The sequence below is a fragment of the Lactuca virosa genome, chromosome 5 (genome assembly GCF_052849685.1).
Source record: "Lactuca virosa cultivar CGN04683 chromosome 5, Lactuca_virosa_CGN04683_v6, whole genome shotgun sequence".
NCBI classification, from domain to species: Eukaryota; Viridiplantae; Streptophyta; class Magnoliopsida; order Asterales; family Asteraceae; genus Lactuca; species Lactuca virosa.
The window spans coordinates 387,807,238-387,813,237 of record NC_136430.1 but is presented as its reverse complement, the minus strand read 5'-3'; positions in this window follow the sequence as shown (position 1 = coordinate 387,813,237).

The window sequence follows — 6,000 nt, the reverse complement described above, 5'->3', positions numbered from 1 at the left end:
TGAATCTCCGATAGTACCCTGCCAGACCTAAGAAACTCCTGATATCTGAGGGAGATCTTGAAACCTCCCACTGCATCACGACCTCGAACTTGGCCGGATCGACCAAAATTCCATCCTGGTTAACGAGGTGTCCCAGAAACTGAACCTCTCGTAACCAAAACTCACACTTCAAGAACTTAGCATAAAGTCGTTCTCGCCTCAAAACCCCCAGTAGCTCGCGAACATGCTCCTCATCCTGCTCTCGAGTCTTGGAATACACCAAGATATCATCGATAAACACAATAACTGAATGATCGAGCATCGTCCTACATACCCGATTCGTCAAATCCATGAATACTGCAGGCACATTGGTGAGCCCAAATGGCATCACCACGAACTCGTAATGCCTATAACGATTCCGGAACGATGCCTTCTCCACGTCCTCCTCTCTCACTTTGACCTGATGTGTAACGCCCCGTTCCTGGTATGTATTTAATTTATTAAAATGTCATTTTATAAGAGCTACTCGACGAGTTGGTAGCCCTAACTCGTCGAGTAGATGCCAGTTTGATCGCGGGGTTTAAGTGGTCTACTCGACGAGTCGAAGCCTGGACTCGGCGAGTAGGTCCATCAGGATGAAACCCTAATCTTCAGGGTTTGCACCCTATTTAAGCATCATATCTAGCCTCCACCCCAGCCTCCATCACCTCTAAACACTATTATCAAAACCCTAATCCTACATAAGTGACCTTGAGCTAGTTCTTGCCATTTTTGAGTGTTTTTGTGCATTATGAAGCTTGTAGAGGAAATAGAAGAGTGAAGACTCAAAGGGGAAGAAGTAGATTCAGGAGCTACACTTTATTTACTGCATATTCTGGTAATCAAGCTTCCAACTTGATCATTCTTCTCTTAGATCTAGTTATCTTCATATTATGTTAGTTTTGGGTCAAGAACCTTGGTCCTTGGGGTTGGGACGTCCCAAGTGACTCATATCTCAGATCTTGGATCTAGGAAGTGTTCTATGGCATAAAGGTGCAAACTTTATAACCATGGAAGCTCCCATGCAAGCATATGAGCAAGCTTATGGTCTTTTTAGGCCTAAAAGACCATTCATGGAAGAAAAGTTTGAAGCTTTATGTGTCCAACAGATGCTAAGACCTTAGATCTGGGTTTGTATGCGTGGATTTGAGATTATATCGCCTTTTGGACAAGATCCATATATTGGAAGAACTAGGGTTTTCTCTAAACCCTTTTAGAGGAGCTATGAATGGGTAAAGTTGGAAACTTTACCCTTAGGAAGGCCTTTCCAGTGGATAAACGGACTAAGGAACATAGATCTGAATGATAGGAGCTTAATCCTTTGAGATGGCTCAATCAGACAGGGGAATTCGCCGAGTCCAGGGAAGGACTCGACGAGTTGAAGCAGATTGTCCCGATTATTATGAAAGCTAGAACTCGACGAGTCGGTTAAGGGACTCGACGAGTTGACTCTATTAACAACGAGTTTAAGCACTTAGGGACTCGCCGAGTTGGGAGATAACTCGACGAGTTGGGTTGACTGGGAGTTGACCTTGACTTGACTTTGACCATGGGTAAAACGGTCATTTTACCATAAGAGAATATTAGCAGATTCTGATTAAGTGTTGTATTGGAATTGATAGTCGGAGAGTCGTCGGAGCAGCAGACAGGGATTCCTTGCTTGAGTTTTCAGCAGCCAGTCTTGCAAGGTGAGTTTCCTCCTTTAGGAACGGGTCTACGGCCACAATGTCGGCCCGTTTAGATGATAGTAGTTCTGGATTTCGATCCAATGCTGGGGGTTAGCCCGATGCAGCTTATATGTTTCCGGACTTTGGTCCGATGTCGGGGCGGTCCCGAGAAGTAATTATGTATGCTTGATGTCTTTGTGATTCATGCATGTTATGTTATGTTATGTGTTCCGGACTCCGGTCCAATACCGGGCAAGCCCGATGCAGTATATGTGATTATGTTATATGATTATGTTATGTTTGTTCAGTCTATACCGGACTTCGGTCCGATGCCGGGCGGGGCCCGATGCAGTGGGCGGTGCCCAAGTTATTCCGGACTTTGGTCCGATGCTGGGCGGGGCCCGATGCAGTGGGTGGGGCCCAAGTTATGTCGGACTTTGGTCTGATGTCGGGCGGGGCCCGATGCAGTGGGCAAGGCCCAGTACGTGTTAAGTGTTATTGTATGGTATGTGGTAGTTTGGGGGAGCTCACTAAGCTTCGTGCTTACATTTTTCAGTTTTGGTTTCAGGTACTTCCGGTAACAAAGGGAAGAGCTCGGGGAGATCGCATGGCACACACCATAGTATTTCAGCCTGGGATGATTTGAGACTCTGATATTTTATCATTTGTTTTGATACAGTGTTTATTATGATATTATGAGATACATGACACTTGGTTTTCTTATCGATTATGAATGATTATAGTTTCTATAATGTTTTTCAAACAAAATTTTTGGACCGTATTTTTGGGATGTTTCATGACAATACCCAGACCTCAGATCTATCTTGGAGAACCAAGACGCACCCTGCAACTAATCAAAGAGGTCGTCCATCTGCAGAAGGGGATAACGGTTCTTCACCATTAACTTGTTCAACTCCCGGTAATCAATGCACATCCGGTGCGAACCATCCTTCTTCTTGACGAACAAAATAGACGCTCCCCACGGAGAACTGTTTGGTCTCATGAACTGCTTGCCTAGCAGCTCCTACAGCTGAGATGACAACTCCTGCATCTCAGTTTGTGACAAGAGGTATGGTGCCTTGGCAATAGGGTCCGCACCTGGCACAAGGTCGATCCTGAAATCGACCTGCCTCTCGGGAGGCACTCCGGGAAATTCCTCCGGAAATACATCTGCTACGCCCTGACAACCGGGACCTCTAAAACTGAAGTTTGATCTCTCACACGTGTATCCACCACATAAGCCAAGTAGCCTGCACACCCATGCTTAATATACTGTCGAGCCCTGGCTGCATAAGAAAACCCTAAACCCATCCTGGTGCCCTCTCCATAGATAACCAATTCTCCCCCACTTGCGGTTCGAACTACCACGCGTTGGCCTTCATAATCAATCATAGCACCGAACCGGCTCAGCCAAACCATACCCATAATAACACAAACATCACCCCATAGGAATAGGGACCAGATCGATCGGATACGACACCCCGAAGATCTCTAGAACACAATCGTGATATACTGATGATGCAGAAACCTCGTGTTCGTTGGTGATAGAAACTCGCAACAAACACTCTAACTCCTCATTGGGCATATCAAACTCCCTACTGAACGATCGAGATACAAAAGACCGACTCGCACCCGAGTCAAGCAATACCAGAGCATGCAAAGAGTTCACTAGGAACGTACCAAACAAAGGCACACAAATAAGCATAACATACAACATAACCAACAAAATAATGGATAGAAACAGACCAGTCACAACATCAGGAGATGCTATAGCCTCCTCGACAGTGAGCTAGAAAGCGGGACCTCAAGCCCTCGGGGGCTCCACCCTGCCCTGACTCCCATCAGTGATCCTCAAAGTAGTCGGCGCTGGAGCTTGTGCCGGCCTAGCAGCAAGTGAGGGACAGTTGGCCTTTACATGGTCAACCTGGTCGCAATGATAACAAATCTTGGAGCTGAGTCCTGGGGACTACTGGTGGCAATCCCTCGCTATAAGGCCCTGTCGGCCACAATTGTGGCACCCGGAAGATGATCGGCAGGCACCCTCATGAACCTTGTTGCACTACCCACAAGTGCGGCCCCTCCGACCCCCAAATATGACATCAGGGACTTTGAACCGCTTCGGCGCTGGCTGCGACTGCGTCGGGGCCAGTCTCTTCTCCCTAGTCTGAAGCTCCATCTCAATCTCACGCCGCTAGCGGCGTCCTGCAAATCCATCAAAGAACTATAGCGATAGGTGGACAAAAACTGTCGGATCTCCGTCTTGAGCATGCTCAAGTAACGGTCATCTGAGCCTGCTCCGAAGCAGCAAACTCAGGACAAAACATGTTACTCTCGGTAAACATCTTGGTGATCTTTGTCACCGTCTCCGTCCCCTGTCTCAAATCCAGATACTCCTGGGCCAACCTCTCACGCTCCACCAACGACACATATCTAGAGCGGAACATCTCCGAGAACTGCTCCCAAGACACAACAGCTCTCTGCTTAGAAGAAAACGAACTAGTAACAAGTCTCCACCAATCCTTCGCTCCGGACCTCAGCAGGTTAAGTGTGCATCTGACCTTCTGGTCAGCTGGGCAAGAACAGGTGAAAAAGCATCCCTCAACATCAGACAACCACCTCATGGCTATGATCGGGTCCTGCACTCCATCAAAAGTCGGGGGCTTCATATTTTCGAAGTCCTGGATAATGAAAAACCTGATCCGATCCAACCCCTACAGCAACAACAGCAGCGGTGGCTACAGCAGCAGCAGCCTCAGACAAAGCGACATAACGCTTATCAAAGTACTCGATCATGGCGGTCTTAATAGACCTAAACATCTCTGGAAACTGAGCTCGGAAGTGAGCAACAACCTCCTCCTACAGGATCTCCCTAATCCTGCCATCCAACGCACCTGACCCACCCTGGCCGCCAGCTCTCGACCCCAAATCAGACCCGGTCTCAAAACGTCTTGTCATCACCATACTGAAAATAAACTAGGGAGATATTAGACAACACACATATCATATCAGGGGAACCAACTCCCAACAAGGCCCTGGGGGTTGTGACCTCCTTGTTACGCGTACGGGTTCTGTGCTTTCAGTAGTACGGGCCCATACTACCTTCCACGCCTACCTGTAATTATCTTAGGGATCATCACAACAACCCTAGCAATACACACTAGCATAATAATACACTCAATCCTCACTCCCTAGAGGAAATCTAAACATCTCGAAACTGGTCGGCTAACCCCACACAACTCATCCATGAAACTTCCACCAACCCTGCAACACTCGTGTATGCTAATCATACATAACACCGGACCCTATGGACAGTCGAATATCTAATCCTACCCTAATCCCTTCATCAAACAAGAACATGAAATAAGGCCAAACCAAACATTCTCAGTCTATAGAATCTTGGTTATGTATGACCATGATGCATACAAAAGGCAACTACAGTAATGATGTCAGTTCCATATAAAGAAAGGTCCTAGGATATCAGGCATCATGAAATCAGGCAATTATGTCATACAATTCCTGAAGATCCCTAGCCTATAACTAGCATGTTGTTCTAACATAGCACAATATCAATAACAGTGTGGTATTTTAGGGTCTACTTATTGGCTCCGACTGATCGTACACCTTGCATCCTCCTCAATTATTTTGAAAATTATTTGAAAATTGTTTTAAAAATCTTTTTCCTTAGTTCGAGATTGGATTCACACGAGTGTTCCTCCAATTCACTCAAACCAAGGCTCTGATACCAACTTGTAGCATCCATAAAAATCATGACAAATTTAAACTTTTTAGAACCAACCAAAAATCATAATTGTTTATAATGTAGTTTTCAAAACATGTTTAATATCAGAGTTTTCCCAAAATCATAAAACAAACACGAGGAGGTGCACGATCATGCCTTCGCCTTTCCGCGATCATCTGAAATACCTGAAACATAACCCAAAACTGTAAGCCTAAAGCTTAGTGATTTGCCCCAAAATAATAACACATATACAATAGGCAGAATTTCGTATACGCCCTTTCTAAAAAGCTAAATATCATATTTGCCCGGACTAAACTCTAAATATCGTATTTGCCATTCCTAATGTTTTTTAATATCATATATACCCAAATCTATTTTTTTTATATTTTTTATTGATTTATAATTGTTTTTCATAATATTAAATCATTATAAATAAAATACACTATGAATGGACAATAATACCCTTCCTCCTAATCTCCAATACAACAAACGATTCACAGTTTTATGGATCGATTCTGCCAAAAATCGTTTTCCCCATATCTTCTAAAAATCACGATCGAGCCTTCCCTTCCCTGA